This window comes from Maniola jurtina, chromosome 19, assembly GCF_905333055.1.
Source record: "Maniola jurtina chromosome 19, ilManJurt1.1, whole genome shotgun sequence".
NCBI lineage: Eukaryota > Metazoa > Arthropoda > Insecta > Lepidoptera > Nymphalidae > Maniola > Maniola jurtina.
Window position 1 is genome coordinate 10,939,952 of NC_060047.1, and position 18,495 is coordinate 10,958,446.

An 18,495-nucleotide genomic window follows, 5' to 3' on the forward strand; every position below is an offset into this window, starting at 1 on the left:
TTATCCCGGAAAATCAAAGAGTTCCCACGGGATTTCGAAAAACCTAAATCCACGCGGGCGAAGTCGTCGGCATCGGCTAGTAAGAGATAGTTTTTGTGTGAGGTTTCCTGCGCCACATTTAATTGATTACGGTACCTAATCAGTATTTTTAATAATTACCACGAAAATAATAACAATGAATAAAACAAGACACTTTTTAGGGTTGCGTACCCAAATGGTAAAACGGAGCCTTATTATAATGTCACTTTGCTGTCTGTCTGCATGTCTGTCCAGGTCTCGAGCTCGTAGGCGGAATGAGTTATGAACCTGAAATTTTGGCATTTGGTGTAGGACGTTGACTCAAACCGAATATTATAACCGAATATTATTGAGAAATTCAATTAAATTATTTTTCACGGGAAATCTTATAGGTAGATAAAAAGCAGAAGATTTTTTTTCTTACTCTAGCATATAGGGTCTAGAGCTCATTGAGTAGAATACCAGTATATATTTTTATTCCTTATTATCTTCAAAAAAAATAAAGAAGCCGGGGAAGAAGAACAAAACTAGTTTGGAATAGTGAAATTTCGGTATATTTTGTAATATTTACTGAATTCAAACAACAAATACTGAAAACAACGATTCAAAAAGTAAGTGCCTACCTAGTTTGTAAACTGTGACCATAACATTATTATGTACGGTCCCTAAAGAGCGAGGCCCGACTCGCATTTAGCAGGGTTTTTTATACTTTTGACATATTATTATTCACAATCAGTTTTCTTCAGCATTGAAATTTATTTAGATGCCGAAAAGACAAACCAATGACAGTTTTTTGCTACGCCGTAGCTTCACCGTAGCACCACAGCAAGCGCCCGCTGAAGAGAGATGGACGGACCGATGGACAACGGAGGCTTAGTAATAGAGTTCCGTCGACACGCAACTCTAAAATAGAAACTTTTACGTGGACGAACTTACAGGTATCAGTCCCATACAATCTAAATATTATTAAGTAAGCATATAAAAGGAAAAGCTGACTGACTGATTGACTGACTGACTAATCTATCAACGCACAGCTTAAACTTTTGGACGGATCGGGTTGAGTTTTCGCCTTCAGGTAGCTATTATGACACAGATAACCGGTAAGAAAGTATTTTTGAAAAATTCAACTTTCACCAACGACCATGGATGCTACTATTGTGTGAAAAATGTATTATTCATGAACAAATTACTATTGGGATCAACCATACAATAAACTGTTGCGGCTGTCCAAACTTGTTCTCGGCCTCAGAGGAACATGCTCCAACATGCACAACTGTTGTGAACTCATGAAATATTCTTGGACTCCAAGTTTTTATAACGTTAGTGTCTCTGTCGTTCGGAAATTGTCTGCTCCGTTGAAATTATGCGAGAACTTTCTAGGGACACGGAGTATATTTCAGTTTATTACTTCAGAGTTGAGAGTGGATAAATTAAGTAAGTTATTCTACAATTACCTTCAATATTATCTACAGCTATTCTCTATATTAACTAGACTGGGCTATTTATTCATTTATTTAGAAGTATTTTTATGATTGAAACGCGAGAACTGAGTAGTTAAACTGTTAGAAAAGACATTATTACTCGATTAATGATCACCTCCCAGAAAAGTTCTAATTTACTTCAAATTCAGACTCTCTGCTACTATGATTTTAATATTTTTTGTGACAAAATATTTAATATAACTAATTATACCAAACCATCTATGTATTATACAAGTTGTTATATCATAACATATTGCATGCTACTAGGCAGAATTTGGCTGTACTCTTTTTGTTTTTGTAACATAGCTCCACTGTTTACCCATATTCGCAATAAAGAAAGAATTGAATTCAAGAAACAATACAAGATACGAAAGAACGTAGAAGATTGAAGAGAGATTGATTGAGAAGATACAATATTAGTCTTAGTATTTTCTATTTTTAAGTTTAGTTGATAATATGTATCAATTGTATTTTTAATTTTTATTCTTTTTTTTGTCATTTTCTTGAGCTGAATAAACTTTTATTTATTTATTTATTTATTGCACCATGCAAAGGCGGTAGAATCAACATCTTGGCGGGTGCTACAATTACCAAGAGAACGCAATGCAGGCTTCAACTATGGGGGTTCCTATAATTGTTTGTATATGTGTCCATCACTGTGCATAGGAGTAAAATTAATAATCGTATGAAGTGAATGAATCAATGAATACTTACACTTTTATAGTACACCACAAAATCAGTACAGAAAAAGCACATTATAAAGCAAGACAAAAATACAGGCAATAAGTACCTAGCGATTTCTTCTAGGCAACTAAAAGTGCTGATTGTGAAGCTTTTCTACTGAAGTCGTTTCATCTTGTATCGAGACAATATTTCAAAGTGCTACTAATCCTACACAGCCACTTTGCTCACGTCCCGAGATTATTGTCTACAGTATCTAATACTGAACTACCTATAGTTATTAGAGTCGTGCTAGAGCATTCTAGATTAAATTGATCTACTGTCTATTTCGCACGACTTCATCCTCGTGGAGTTGATTTTTTTAGGGTTCCGTACCTCAAAAGGAAAAACGTCTGGCTGTCTGTCCGTCGTGTCTGTCAAGAAACCTATAGGGTACTTCCCATTGACTTAGAATCATGAAATTTGGTAGGTAGGTAGGTCTTATATCACAAGTACAGGAATAATTCTGAAAACCGCGAATTTGTGGTTACATCATTTTAAAAACATTTAAATTTGTTTCAATTTTCAAAATAAGATAACTATACCAAGTGGGGTATCATATGAAAGGGCTTTACCTGTACATCCTAAAACAGATTTTTATTTATTTTTATCTATAATAGTTTTTGATTTATCGTGCAAAATGTTGGAAAAAATACCCGAGTACGGAAACCTCAGTGCGCGAGTCTGACTCGCACTTGGCCTGTTTTTTTTATATCCAGATGGAATTTCTAATATACTTTCGGGCAAGTAGAAATAGAAAGAGTTTTTTTCAAATATTTAAACTTTTACAAGTTCTGAATAGTTAAAAAGTGTACCACTAAATTAAAGTTTTACAAGTTATGAATACTTAGTTAAAAAATCTACGTCTAAAGTTAGCCCTTGACTGCGATCTCATCTGGTGGTAAGTGATTATGCGGTCTAAGGTAGAAGCGGACTTACTTGGAAGGGTGTATTAAACCCATACTCTCTGTAGGTTTCTACACTGCATCGTACCGGAACGCTAGATCGCTTGGCGGTTCGGCTTTGTCTGTAGGGTGGTAACTAGCCGCGGCCGTAACCTCCCACCAGGCCAGACCAGCGACAATCTCAAATTGCCCCTGACAGGAATCGAACCCATGACCTACCATTTATAAGACCACAGCCCTCACCCTGCGCCAGGGAGGTTGTCAAGGAGGGAGGTAAGTAGGTTTTAATCAGACAACGTGTATGCTCGGAGTTATTTCCAAGTTTCCAAGTTTTGAAGTCTTACAAGGCACTCACGCTTCATCATAATAGCCATAATTGAGAAGTTGCAGCGATCTACTTTCGATTTACTTGCCGCAATTCCAAACATCCTACATGAATAGGATTCCAGACAAAAGACATTACTGTCTTATGTATGTGATTCTGCGATCAAATTGTCTGATTCAATTTTTTCAGCACTAATTGCTTACTATTGCAAAATTCTGCCAATCTTTAGTTATAAAACGATTGAATTCCTTTACAAATTCATCATGATCACAATCATCAGCTCATTTTAGTTCAACAGGTTTCCTTAGGCCATTAGCCATGCTGGTTAAGTGTGGATCAGCAAACACACCTTTGAGAACGTTATGGAAAACTAAGCGACATTTTCCTTCACCGTTAAAGCAAGTGATATTCAATTGCTTGAAACGGACATAATAATTCCGAAAAGTTAGAGGTTAGGATGCTGAAGTTACAACCTATCACAGCGTGTTTTAAAAATAAATAATCGGCAGCTTCTGCTTCGTGAAGCGTTATTTATCGTTGAGACTTACAAATCAGCTACAAAACATCACGTCTTAGCCTTAAAATTTAGTACTGGGGAAGTGTTCTGCCCTGTGCCATACCCGGTAAAAGAGTTCAGACATCTTGGCCCCATTTTGGCCCTACAGACCTCGAGGTCTATTAGGCCAAGATGGGGACTTGGCGACAATCTGAGAAGACCCCGTTGCATTATGAACGACAACGTCTTTGTCGCTCATAAGCAACGCTCTTCAAAGGCGAAGCTGCTGATTATCTGTTTCTAAAGCTACATGTGTAAGTTTTTATTACTGTACGTCAAAATTGTCTTACGTCTCGTCTACCGTCTGCAACGACGAGTCAAATTTGAAATGGAAAACGGCGCTTATACTCAGCAAAGTTCGTGAAGTGATGTCGTGTAAATTAGGGTGAACAATACAGAATACAAAGTTTGCGAGCGGGCGCTACTCGGCACATTGTAGATACGAATACTTGGGAATTTGTGTACAATAAACTAAGGAGGTATACTGGGACGTACCTACTTAACAGGGCTCTCTGCGTCACTTGCTCCATACAATCGTAGTTCCAATTTCATTTGAATATTAAGCAACCAAAGTCCATGAAATTTTGCAGACATATTCTAGAAACTAATATCCGTGTCTGTGGTGTTTTAGATTTTTCTAAAAATATGTAGTTTTAAAATTACAGGGGCTCAAAGATTTGTGTATGGATTTCTAAGACCGCGTAACTTTGAAACCGAATATTTTAACAGAAATCTGGAAAACCACAAGCATAGATATTAGTTTCTAGAATATGTCTGCAAAATTTCATGGACTTTGGTTGCTTAATATTCAAATAAAATTGGAACTACGTTTGTATGGAGCGAGTGGCGGAGAGACCCCTCTTAAGACATTTTGTAGACAGGGAAAGTTTCGGATTGATGTTTTGTTGTGTGCAATTTAGTTGTACGTAACTATAGGGTGCGAATTCGACGTCCTTATGTTGTGCTTTTTTAAAATGCAGGTGTTCCCGAGTTCGACAAACTTGCAAATAGCATTTGCTAGAGATACCTAAGAGTGTTGAAAACTGTTTTCCTAAAGATTACAGGTACCTTCTTACAACAGTTCGTGAATAACGAATTCCATTTGCATCTACGATGTTCTGATATCGTGCAGACTAATAAAGTAATAGAGTTTAAACTACTGTTCTAAAAAATTGTTAAAATTAAAAAACAAATAAAAATGCGTTTAGTTTTTTTTTACAATCCCATGCTCTCTGCTTTTCTGGGATTAAAAATGTCCTTCATGTTTATGTCCTATAAACCTCAAAATTGGTTAAATGGAAAAAGCTAGCAGATAGACAAACAGATAGATCTCATTACACATACACACATGAGATACACATTATCTCAATCATTACATCAGATCACAACATTATACCGGAAAATCAATGAGTGTCCTCGGGATTTCGGAAAACGCGGACGAAGTCGTGGGCATCAGCTAGTATAAATCTAAAAACAAGTCAATAACCGAAAAATATTTGCCATCCATTATCTACACCTGCTCCGACACGATGTCAAAAATCTACAATACAAATCGATCAAGGAAAAAACATAAAAACGAAAATTCCCGAAGAATGACAATAGTAAACTTAGACAACTCCGTTCACGGGAAATTGGACATAAAGTTGAAACGGGTAGACACTAAAATTGCGTATTTACTGTAGAGTGTGCTGAATTTACATATTTATTGCCACCCTCGTTTGTGTAAGGATCTCTGCAATTCGAAGTCAAGACGGTCTACGCGAAAATTGTTTTGTTAACAATGCTATGCATTTTTATAGTAGCCGTCGAAGAGAAACGCATTTAAATGAGTGTGAAACTAAAAATTGCTCCCTCCGTTCCCAAATTCCCTTCCCAACTCGCTTTGGCAGTGTTCTCACTAGATTTTCATACAAGATTATTCACGGGGCAAACATCAATCATCAACAACTTCTGGGTTTGTAAATCTTCATGGGCGGCGGTAATCACTCAATATCAGGTGACCCACCGGCTTATTTGCTCGCTATTATTATATTAAAAAAAAATCGGCCCAGTAGTTCAGACGCTACGGTGGAACACACAGAATCTGGATACAATCATACACACATACCCACATACAATACATACATATATCCATACATACATTGACTGATAAAATCATAACCCTTTCCCTTCGGTTTTGCCGTAGTCAGGTAAAAGATACGTAGAATTCGATTTTTCCACATGGATATAGGTTTTTAAGGACCCCATTGAAATTTATTTATTATTTTTTATTTTTTATTGTAGCGCCACCCTTATATAGCAAATTTTAACGAACACTATTTCATACACAGAAATCGAGCTCCTTACACTACCTCTACACTCCATTTTTGCAGCGTAGTACAGCATGATGTCACACCGTAGCAAGGCATGACAACGCACTGTAGCACGCACGATGTCGCACCGTAGCACATCACGATGTCGCACCGAAGCACGACACGATGTCGCACCGTAGTAGAGCACGACAACTCACCTTAGCTCACAGGATATCACACCGTAGCACGACACAATCTCGCACCGTAGCACCATAATATTAATGCCACAGCGTAGCAAGTCACGATGACGGACCGTAGCGTGTCACGATGTCGCGCCCTAGCATGGTACGGTGTCACACTGTAGCACATCACGATAAAGCGCTTTAGCTCGTACGGTGTCGCATCGTAGCACGACACGATTTCGCACCGAAGCACGATACGACGTTGGGCCGTAACACACGATGTCGCACCGTAGCACAGCACGATAAGGCGCCTTAGCTCGCACGATGTCGCACGCTGGCACAATACGATACCGTGATCCCGGTCAAGTCAGCGCTATTCTGCGTTGCTGTTTGTCTCAAGACAGTCTTCAATGTATAGATCCCCTAAACTATTCAGGTGACACGTTTTATGCTGAGAATAATGCGATTCTCGGCGAATAGACGATTAACAGGGCAATTTGAGATCGAGACGCGCCCGTGACGTCATCCCGGAGTTATTAGTCCGAGCTATTCGCTTCATGATAATTTCATAAAATTGAATAACAATGTTTAGGTATGATGAAGTTTAAACTTCCTCTATTTAGAGTGGCCATTGAACTAAATTAGTAACCACTAGATGATGCCCGCGACTTCGTCCGCGTGGATTTTGGTTTGTAAAGTCCCTCGGGGACTCTTTTGATTTTCCGGGATAAAAAGTTGCCTATGTCAAGCAAACTACCTCTGTACCAAATTTCATATAAATCGGCTAAACAGGTGGGCCGTGAAAAGCTCGCAGATAAACAGACAGACAGATACACTTTCGCATTTATAACTAGTTAGGTATATAATATGGATATGCATTTTTTCTCAATCTCTAAGTTACAAACTTATAAGGTAATTTTAATTCCAAAAGAATTGGTATCATATAAAAGCGAATATTTTACAAAAGACTACCCTGAGTCAGTCCTCTAATTTCTTCGGCCGTTATGTCTGTTCCAGACCAGCTAACGGACAGGATTTATGATAATGTGCCACTGCAGAATATCTACGTAAAGCCTGGATAGGATTCATTGAAACTAATTGCTAATGGTACCAGACATCAAACCTTTAAAGTACCAACACACACAGCTCAGAGATAGCTTGTATCCCTGGGACGGACATAGGCTACTAATTCTTATCCCGGAAAATTGAAAAGCTCCCACCGGATGTTAAAAGCTTAAATCCAAGCGGATGAAGCCGCGAGCATCATCTAGTACATTAAATTAAAAATTTATAACACCCCCGACAAGTGAAGGTTTACAGTAACCAGAAAAGAGCTGATAACTTTCAAACGGCTGAACCGATTTTCTTGGATTATAGCTAAGAACACTCTCGATCAAGTCGTCTTTCAAACCAAAAAACTAAATTAAAATCGGTTCATTAGTATACATTCATTAGATACACAGATAGTAGATACACACGTCAAAATTATAACACCCCTCTTTTTGGATCTGAGGTTAAAAAATAAAATATATTGTTGATTGTCGGACAGTGTTATATCTCAAGAAAATATTATAATTTACCCTAAATAAACCACTAAAAACTTATTATCGAGTACCTTTTTTTGTAGGGAGTTCCTCATGGATACCACCGTGCATCTACGAAAAGTCAGATGTGCATGATACCTGAAGTCAAACTCTAACTGAATCCCCCAAATAAAATATAGGAAGTCGATGTTGTAAATATTTGTTTATCAAAGCTTTTTCACAAGGTAAAAGAGTGAATGCGCTACTCTTTCTTTTTAACCCCCGACCCAAAAAGAGGGGTGTTATAAGTTTGACGTGTGTATCTGTGTATCTGTCTGTGGCACCGTAGCGCCTAAACTAATGAACCGATTTTAATTGAGTTTTTTTTGGTTGAAAGGTGGCTTGATCGAGAGTGTTCTTAGCTAATATCCAAGAAAATCGGTTCAGCCGTTTGAAAGTTATCAGCTCTTTTCTAGTTACTGTAACCTTCACTTGTCGGGGGTGTTATAAATTTTTAATTTACACTTGTTAACAAATCGCATTGTGCCCCATAAGTTACTGTCTAAAAGCTTTCTCATGTAAGTCGATTAGTATATTACTGTGAACATCACTAAACACACAACTAACCTGATTATTAACCACCATTAGTTAGAGTTGTCAGGGATTAAAATAAGCCTGATAATTTTAACGAGTTAGATATTAATAGAAATATCATCTACCTAGACTCAATATAACTATGAACTACTCGTACCTAATACCTACGTAGTCTCTAAAAGGGTGGCAACCTAGGATCCCTAGGGAAAGGGTTGCACAATACAGCTCTTTACTGGAGTGCCGTTAATTACTACATTTGTTCTTTCCCCTCTATGGAACCGTATTTTGTATAGAGAAGAAATTATAAATTTTGGAATATTTACTTAAATGTGTACTTGAATATCCACCCCTCCTACCTCAATGGTACCATAATCATCTATTGTCATCCAAAGTAAATTTATACTCATAAAGTTTTTTTGAGTACTAGCGTTTACCCGCGAATTTCAAACCTCTATTTAACCCCATAGCCATATTATAATAGCTATCTGCATGCCAAACAGTCAAATCCGACAAGTTTGAGCTGTGCGTTGATAGATCAATCACTCAGTCAGTCAGTCACGTTTTCCTTTTTTGTATTTAATTAAGATTGAAGAGTGTATAAAATCATGCATAACCTACCAACATCAATAGAAGTAAGAGTAAATTAAAAATTTATAACACCCCCAACAAGTGAAGGTTACAGTAACTAGAAAAGAGCTGATAACTTTCAAACGGTTGAACCGATTTTCTTGGATTATAGCTAAGAACACTTTCGATCAAGCCACCTTTCAAACAAAAAAAACTAAATTAAAATCGGTTCATTAGTTTAGGAGCTACGATGCCACAGACAGATACACACGTCAAACTTATAACACCCCTCTTTTTGGTTCGGGGGTTAGTGAAACCTTGACCGTAGAACTTACGTTCAGCAATATAATTAATTCATTCCCATGCAGACCCATTGCCACAGTATTTCCCGTTCTGGTCTAGTGCTGCAAATGTGCACGATTTGAGCACGCATTGCTGCGAATTTTGCATGCTAATGCCAACATTCAGACAGGCGATATTATGCACACTGAATTCAGTTATTGCCCTCGGGCTAAGCTGTATTCGAGGTAGATTCATATCGAGGTCAGGAGTTCGATTCCCGGCACGCATCTCTAACCTTTCAGAGTTACGTGCGTTATTCAAGCAATTAAAAAAGTAATCGTTAACAATAAATAATTCAATGATTAATGATTCCCATTCACACCTATTGGCACAGTATCTAGCGCTGTGCTCTAATCTTGCAATTGTGCACGATTTTCGCATGCATTTCCGCGAGTTTTGCATGCTAATGGCAACATTGGGCAATTGCAACAACGGTTAAGCGATATTATGCGCACGGAATTCAATTATTGCCCATTTTGACGTATCGCCGTTAAACCTACTGATCCAAGGTTTAATTTTCATACATTAGTAGGCATTTATTAGTGATTTGTCACGGACGAATACCTTTTGACCATTTTTCCAGCAAACGAAGCCGAAGTTTGTAGCGTTTCCTTTCAAAAGGGAGAACTTTTCCTTTCCCGGTTTCGGTAGGAATTTCGAAGTTTTCGATTCCGTAGGTAAAATCGGTGAAGGAAACGTTCTCCCTTTTTGAAAATTCTTTTGGACGAAAATCAGCACAAAATATTTCTTACCACTGCGGCTATCACCACTTTTTTTAACCCCCGAACTAAAAAGAGGGGTGTTATAAGTTTGACGGGTGTATCTCTGTATCTGTCTGTGACATCGTAGCTCCTAAAGTAATGAACCGATTTTAATTTAGTTTTTTGTAATTTGAAAGGTGGCTTGGCTTGATCGAGAGTGTTCTTAGCTATAATCCAAGAAAATCGGTTCAACCGTTTGAAAGATATCAGCTCTTTTCTAGTTACTGTAACCTTCACTTGTCGGGGGTGTTATAAATTTTTAATTTATATTGTTGTATAAATAAACATATACCTATTACGATACTAAACAACACATCTCATAGATACACTATCGAGCCTTAGAAGAAGTAAAAAACTGGGCATTACAGTTTAATAACATTTGAATAAATGATTTGACTTTGACTCGACTCCGTTTGTTTGCGCTGGCCCTTAGTGCTAAAGAAAATTGAACTTTATTTATTTTAATCCTACTAAAGAGGTGCTCTCTAGTACTACAGCAAGTAGCAGTTGTAAAGTCTACAAAACTATTCGGGATTCTTGGCAAGACTCCTGCGAGTGGAGTTGGCGACTGTCTTGTTCTTGTTAACAATTTAAGCTTAAATTCTAAGTGTTATAAGGAACCTATGTTAGAGACGCAACTATTATTAAGTTCTGTAAAGTCTGTATGTAGCTCATGCCCGCGACTTCATCTACGTGGATTTAGAAAAATAGGTACAAACTTACTTTTAAAACCAAAACTAATAGAAATAGTTACTAACGTTTTGTGGAAATCCGTACGTCCAAATGAAAAACGAAACTCTTATTATAGGATGATTCGTGCGTCTGTTTGTCCTTCTGTCACAGCCATATTGATCTTAATCTACTGGGCCGAACATAAAATTTTGAAAAAATATATAGAAAAAAATAAGTAAAGGTAAAGAAAAATTAAGAATTTCGAAAATTGATTTTCTATTAAATGCTTGTAAACATTGTATGCTATATCAACTTTAGTACACTCATAAATTGATTGCAGAACAAAATTACATACTTAGATAACTACACAATAGGAAAATAATAATTCAAAATTAACAACACCCATCAATAGGTATTGTGCGAAAATTTGGCATTTCTCTATAATGGCTTACATCAAAATGCGCACATATAATTGAATTCAGTTTGCATAATACCCGCCGCCGGATGTTGCCATTAATATGCGAAATTCCCGGCGATGTACAAGCGGAAATCGCGGACGGTATTATGCAAATCTCTGAATGTATGGCCAAAAATTGGCGTTTTATTGCCGAATACCATTCAGTTGGCTACAAGCGCAAAAGAGCAATCAATAAAATGTAAAGCAGTTTCGTACACTCTTAACTTGATAAGCACTAGCTGATGGAAGTGACTTCGTCTGCACGGATTTGAGTTTTTAGGGTTCCGTACTCAAAAGGTAAAAACGGAGCCCGATTGTTGTCACTTTGCTGTCTGTCTGTTCGTCTATCTGTGTGTCCGCGTGTCACAAGTTTCTACGTGTGTGTGTGTGTGTGTGTGTGTGTGTGTGTGTGTATGTTTGTTACTCCTTCACGCAAAAAATACTGGACGGATTGGGCTGAAATTTAAAATGGAGATAGATTATACCCTGGATTAGCACATAAGCTACTTTTTATCCCGGAAAATCAAAGAGTTCCCACGGGAATTTTAAAAAACCTACATCCACGCGAACGAAGTCGCGGGTATCAGCTAGTGGAGAGATAAATCGATAATATTGCTTAGTTATAGATCTAGAACAACAAAGAATAACGAATGAGCAACGAAGAATAGGCGTAAATACGTTTGTATGGAGAAGCGCGTGCAATGCCGCAATGTCGCACTGTTTTTTTGTAGGAGCAACTTTTAAATTAATCTAAGAAAAATTTTAATCTAAGAAATGTTAATTGTAAACTAAGTAGCAGTCATTTTCGTGGTGCAATCTTTACAGGAAAAATAAATCCAACGCTCTGACTATTATAGTTTTTTTTATATATTAACAATAAACCTCTAAAAACAAAGTTAGTTTAGCGGTTCGTTAATAAAATAGATCCTTACCGATTTACTTTTTTTGTATTTTTTTATTCATTTGGGACAATAAACAATTACATAATATAATATATTAAAGCTTTAACTTAAATATATCGTAAAATATTAGTAAATATCTAATCAGCTACACTATCCACAGCTTAACAATAGAACTAGGGTGACACAATATGAATAAACTTCTTAACCTAATATTAACAAAGAATATAGACTGTACGGTAATAAAAAATAAAAAAATTGTGGTACGGAACCCTCGGTGCGCGAGTCTGACTCGCACTTGTCTGGTATTTTTTCTATCTCTTTTAATGATACTGTCAGTGTACTATCTCCTGTAATGATAGTACGACAGTCTACACTTTTGTTTATCGTGTTTGTTCTCACAGATGGCATACAACAAACGTCGCACCTCTTATTTCCCCAGCGGCCACCTCTCATAAGTCGGTTCACTTTGCTTACACGGCTAGTTTGCTTTGAACGTGGAAAGTTTTGCTATTTTGCTACTTTGGAAGAGGAATCTACTTTGTACATAGCTATACAGAGCATTGTTAAATCATATAACACAACGAAATATGAGGTGTGTAGTGTATAATACCAAATGGTTAGTGCCATAGATTTCAAAAAAAAAATTCTAAATTCAAAATATTTTTATTCAATTAAACTTTTACAAGTGCTTTTGAATCGTCAAAATAATCTACCACTGGTTTGGAATGCCGTTCCTACCGAGAAGAACCAGCAAGAAACTCGGCGGTTGCTCTTTTCAAGTATTCAATTTACAATAATAGTTATGCCATACTGTATACAAACAATTGCAGCGCCGTGTATTACTGGAGCGAGTCAAATCCAAGCTTTTTTGTCATTTACATAATTCTAACATGATTCTACCTTTTGTTCTCCTCTTGTATTACATGATTCTAACTTTTGCCCTCCTTGCCTATGTATTTTTTAGGTTTATCATCATCAATGACGCATTGGTAAGCGCTGTCTTATTAGTGGGAGGTCCCGAGTTCGATTCCCGGCAGGGGATTTGAATTTTATAATTTCTAAATTTCTGGTCTGGTCTGGCGGGAGACTTCGGCCGTGGCTAGGTACCACACTAATGGAAAAGCTGTACCGCCAAGCAATTTAGCGTTCCGGACCGATGCCGTGTAGTCACCAAAAGGAATACGGGTTTAATGAAAACTGCCATACCCCTTCCAGGTTAGCCCGCTTCCATCCTAGACTGCACCACCACTTATCACCAGGTGAGATAGCAGTCAAGGGCTAACTTGTATCTGAATTTAAAAAAAAAAACTATAATCTCAGCCCATCGCCGTCGCCGGCCCATCTCAGATTAAATTCGATCAGATTAGATCAAGGGACTTAGGCTTGGTGTAGGCCATGCAGATGAAGTTGGGGGCATAAGCTAATGAAATATAATAATAATTATGATTGCTAGTGCATTTACATAATTTCAACAGTTCTAAATGTGAGCCTTTGACTTCAATTTCATAATACACCAGGTTGGCTAGATGCGAATTTGGGAGGAATGAAAAATGTAAGGGAAGAGATATGACGTGAAAAAAAGATGCTAGCATCCGGCCACACTGTTCTTCGCGTCGAATGCGGAAAACCGGGCGGAATTTTAGGACTGTGTATTAAAATTTATGGGATCCTCGATATGTTGGATGTGGTTTCTATTAGTTAATACAGAATTAGGTTTTTAATAGTAATTGAAAATTCTGTAAAATAAACTTAAATCTATACTAATACTTTAAAAAAAACAGATGCCAGATCCTTTTTTAAGGACCTGTCATCCCGTCTTGTGGAGTCCACGGGTGTGGAGGTCTGGCAGTTACCTTAGTCAAACCTCCCAGAGGTTTGACTAAGGTAACTGCCAGACCTCCACATATATATAATCTTGAGATTTTGTATATAGGTTTTCCTTATATGCATCGCTTATATTATGCAACGCATGCTCGCCATAAACTACTACCCACACAATATTTTTCTTTTTCTTCTAAGTACCTTAAAGTTAATAAGAATATTATTGGATGTAATCTTTAAATAACCATAGAGTCCATAGACCATAGTTATTTTAAAGAAAGATAGCTTAAGTCACATTCAAGATATAGTAACTCTAGGTCACCACGCAAAGAAATTCTTCACAAAATGAAAATGGCACAAACGTCCGTTTCGACCATGGATTTGGAACAGCTAGATGCCGCTTGTTCATTAAATAGTATGAAGTTATTGAAACCAACCGTATACCTATTTTTTTCTACCTATGATGACGTCATGGAAGTCATGTAGTGATGATCACAACGAGTAATCAAAAGTTTCAATCGACTTCAACAGAAGATAGATTTTTCGTATTTGGAAAGAGAAATGATAGTAGTGACAGAGAAATGTAAATAAAATAGGCCCCAAAGGGTATGAACACTTTTGTATGGAACCTAGCATACCTACAAGTCTGCAATTTTGAAAAAAACATTGTTTTGGCGGCCAGTGATGTTGGCCTGGATAGCCAAATGTCAATCGACAGAGTAAGTGATAACAAGCATCCAATGAATGTTGTAACTTATGTAGGGATAATATACTTTCAGAGACATTTGAGTTCAAAACCGTAGAAAAATAAAGCTACAAATAAGTTTGGAGTAGTTAAGACTACTGGATTTTTCTACGGTTTTTAACCTCTGACCCAAAAAGAGGGGTGTTATAAGTTTGACGTGTGTATCCGTGTATCTGTGTATTTGTGTATCTATGTATCTGTCTGTGGCATCGTAGCTCCTAAACTAATGAACCGATTTTAATTTAGGTTTTTTTGTTTCAAAGGTGGCTTGATCGAGAGTGTTCTTAGCTATAATCCAAGAAAATCGGTTCAGCCGTTTGAAAGTTATCAGCTCTTTTCTAGTTATTACTGCAACCTTCACTTGTCGGGGGTGTTATACATTTTTAATTTACACTTGTAAACTCAATAGTCATGTAGGTATATGTATGCCAACTAGGTTCAATGCCCACGGCCACGCTGGACGGGCGGCTTGCGGTATCTAGTTTCTCTAAGTCTATGGTACCAACATACTCACGAGATGCATACCATTTACATAATCTATGTTCCGCTAAAAAACTTTTTAATATGCCCTTTGAAAATGGAAATCGTGCTTTCTTTTTGTAATTTAGTCACACAGACCCGAATGAGGTAAAGTGACAAAGAATGGTAGGGCCATTATTATGCTACGAATACTTTTATGCACTCAGATTTCTTAGTTTTATTTTAATTTTCATCTCACAGTATGAAATATTTCGTATGCTTTCTTTTACTTTTCATATCACAGTATGAATTAGGTACTTTCTAAGCAAGAACTTCCATAGAGCCAAATTGATTTAATTTCTAAAATTGTTCAAAAGTGCAAAAACGTTTAATCTTTGTCGGCTGTGTCAGTGGCAGTTTAGTTAAAAGTTTTGTAAGATCTTATTGTACGGATTAAGAAGTGAAGATCAAATGTTCAGTGGCGTGAAGGCTATAGAGGCATAAAGGCATTTCAAATAACCAATGCTCAGTTTTCGTCAAAGAGTACAATAAAATACGTATTTTTTTATTCAGATACAAGTAATCCCTTGACTGTAATCTCGCCTGGTGGTAAGTAATGATGCAGTCTAAGATGGAAGCGGGCTAACCTGGAAGGCGTATGGCAGTTTTCAATAAACCCATACTCCTTTGGTTTCGACACGGCATCGTACCGGAACGCTAATTCACTTGGCGGTACGACTTTGCCAGTAGGGTGGTAACTAGCCACGGCCGAAGCCTCCCACCAGACCAGACCAAAAATTTAGAAATTATAAAATTTTAAACCCCTGCCGGAAATTGAACCCGTCACCTCCCACATTAGTTAGCACCGCGTCAACCGCCAGAGAGGCCGTCAAAATAATGAAGAGGCTTTCTTTATGCCCAGCCAGAAAATAGGTAGGTAGGTATGTAGCTAGCTAATGCCTACCCTGACTTCGAACAGTCTGCACGCCACTGGATGACGACATCCAGTCTACGAAGACAAACCTGAATTTAATCAAAATTTCAAAAATGGAAACATTGAACCATCTATCCCTTTTAAATTGCAAAAACCGAGTCTAATGTCTACGCCATAAAAGTAGTTATAAATCAAAACCACCGGATTCAATCATTGTTTGTGACAGATGGCTTTCCGTTCTAAAAACTTGATTTCACTATGGCCACTGGAAAATTTACTTTAAAGTCTGGAAATAGGATTCAGTTATCTATCAATCTGGTGTTGGAATCGTTGGCAGTTAGAATATAAAATGATCAATGTCCAAAATGTTATTGATTGCCCATGGCAAAATGTAGGTAGGTACAATACCATATTTTAAATTGACGTAGTATTAATTTATTTCAAGTGAAAGTGTTTGGAACTATGACTGACATGCTAACTTCAATGCTCTAGACCAGCAGTAAGTATCTACATTTTTTTTTTTTTTCAAATAAAAATAGCGTGCAAACGAGCAGGCGGGTCACCTGATGTTAAGTGATTACCGCCGCCCATGAATAGTTGCAGCACTAAAGGAACCGCGGATAAATTTGAAAGTTACATACGTATTTGTTGGGAGGAGGGATACCTATATGAATACATACGTATTTTAGTGGGAGGCTTCGGCCGAGGCTAGTTACCACCCTACTGGCAAAATCTTACCGCCAAGCGATTTAGTGTTCCGGTACGATGCTGTGTAGAAACCGAAGTAGTATGGGTTTAACGAATACCCCTTCCAGGTTAGCCCGCTTCCATCTTAGACTGCATCATCACTTACCACCAGCTGAGATTGCTGTCGAGGGCTAATTTGTATCTGAATACAAAAAAAAATCTATTGTGTCAGTTTTTAATGATCCCGTAGGAGTCTACATTCAAAATTTCAAGTCTCAGTAGAGTCTAAATTAGGCACACGGATACAATATATGAAGCGATTTGCCTCCTCATTTCTAATTCGACCCACTAGGATTTGGAGCGCCCAGCATCAGTTCTCGCTGTGTTAGCTTAAATATTCAATTAAATAAATCTTAACAATAATACCTATGATTTTTAACCCCCGACCCAAAAAGAGAGGTGTTACAAGTTTGACGTGTGATCTGTGTATCTGTCTGTGGCATCGTAGCTCCTAAACTAATGAACCGATTTTAATTTAGTTTTTTTGACGTGACAACGTCTTATAATTCGATAGAGCCGGCGGCTGCACGCACGAAAAAACATGACTCATGCGGCGTTACCTCGCTCTGAGGCGTTCCATGTAAGGCTTGAAGTGCAAGCAAGAGCGCGGAACGAGCAACAAAGAAGCACAATCGGCCTTTGTTGTCACGTTCAACTATCGTCAGTAAACCGACTTTACAGACAACCAATTTTTTTTTGTTTGAAAGGTGGCTTGATCGAGAGTGTTCTTAGCTATAATCCAAGAAAATCGGTTCAGCCGTTTGAAAGTTATCAGCTCTTTTCTAGTTAATGTAGCCTTCACTTGTCGGGGGTGTTATAAATTTTTAATCTACACTTGTACCTACTCAGCATTTGATTTAGTAAGTTTCTGCAACACAAAATGTAAGTTAATTAAATGATCATTTGCTACAATAATTAATAACAGAGTTTCAGCAGTTAGTAATTAGTTAATCTCTAATTAGTGAGACGATGTTAGTGATCTGCGAAGGACAAGTACAATTTCTTGAATGGTAATTGCTAATTAGCCCGTCAGTTCAGAAGCCAGTGGTTTACTGTAATTAAATTTTCTAGGAACTTTGTTATTTTTCAATTAAAAATCCGGTAAAATGCGAGTCAGACTCGAAGTTTTAGTAAATTAATCATTGATTTAGTAAATTAAGTAGTTTTTCGTGAACACATTTTAAGATATTTTTTTTGGGATGTAACAACAAATTCACGGTTTTTGGATTTTTCCCTTTACTTGTGCTATAACACATGCCTACCCGTCAAATTTCATGATTCTAGGTCAACGGGAAGTACCCTGTGGGTATTCTTGACAGGCGCGCCAAACGGGCAGATGGACAGACAGAGATAGACATCAAAGAAATCCTATAAGGGTTACAAACTCAAATTCGTTAATATCTCCGATTTTTTTTTGTTTAACTTTTTAACCTACCTACTTCCAAAAAGACCTTCTTTCTCAGTCCAAATAAAGAATACTTAAATAGGTAGGT

General features: G+C 37.4%; 1 long non-coding RNA gene across 1 annotated transcript; it reads right to left on the reverse strand.

Moving 5' to 3' along the window:
* Window positions 1-3,160: 3,160 nt before the first annotated feature.
* Window positions 3,161-16,146, reverse strand: LOC123874750. Its single transcript, XR_006798001.1, has 3 exons — window positions 16,061-16,146; window positions 10,260-10,264; window positions 3,161-3,240 (listed from the first exon to the last, which is right to left on the reverse strand). It is a non-coding gene; the product is annotated as an uncharacterized LOC123874750 (long non-coding RNA).
* Between the last annotated feature and the right edge of the window lie 2,349 nt (window positions 16,147-18,495).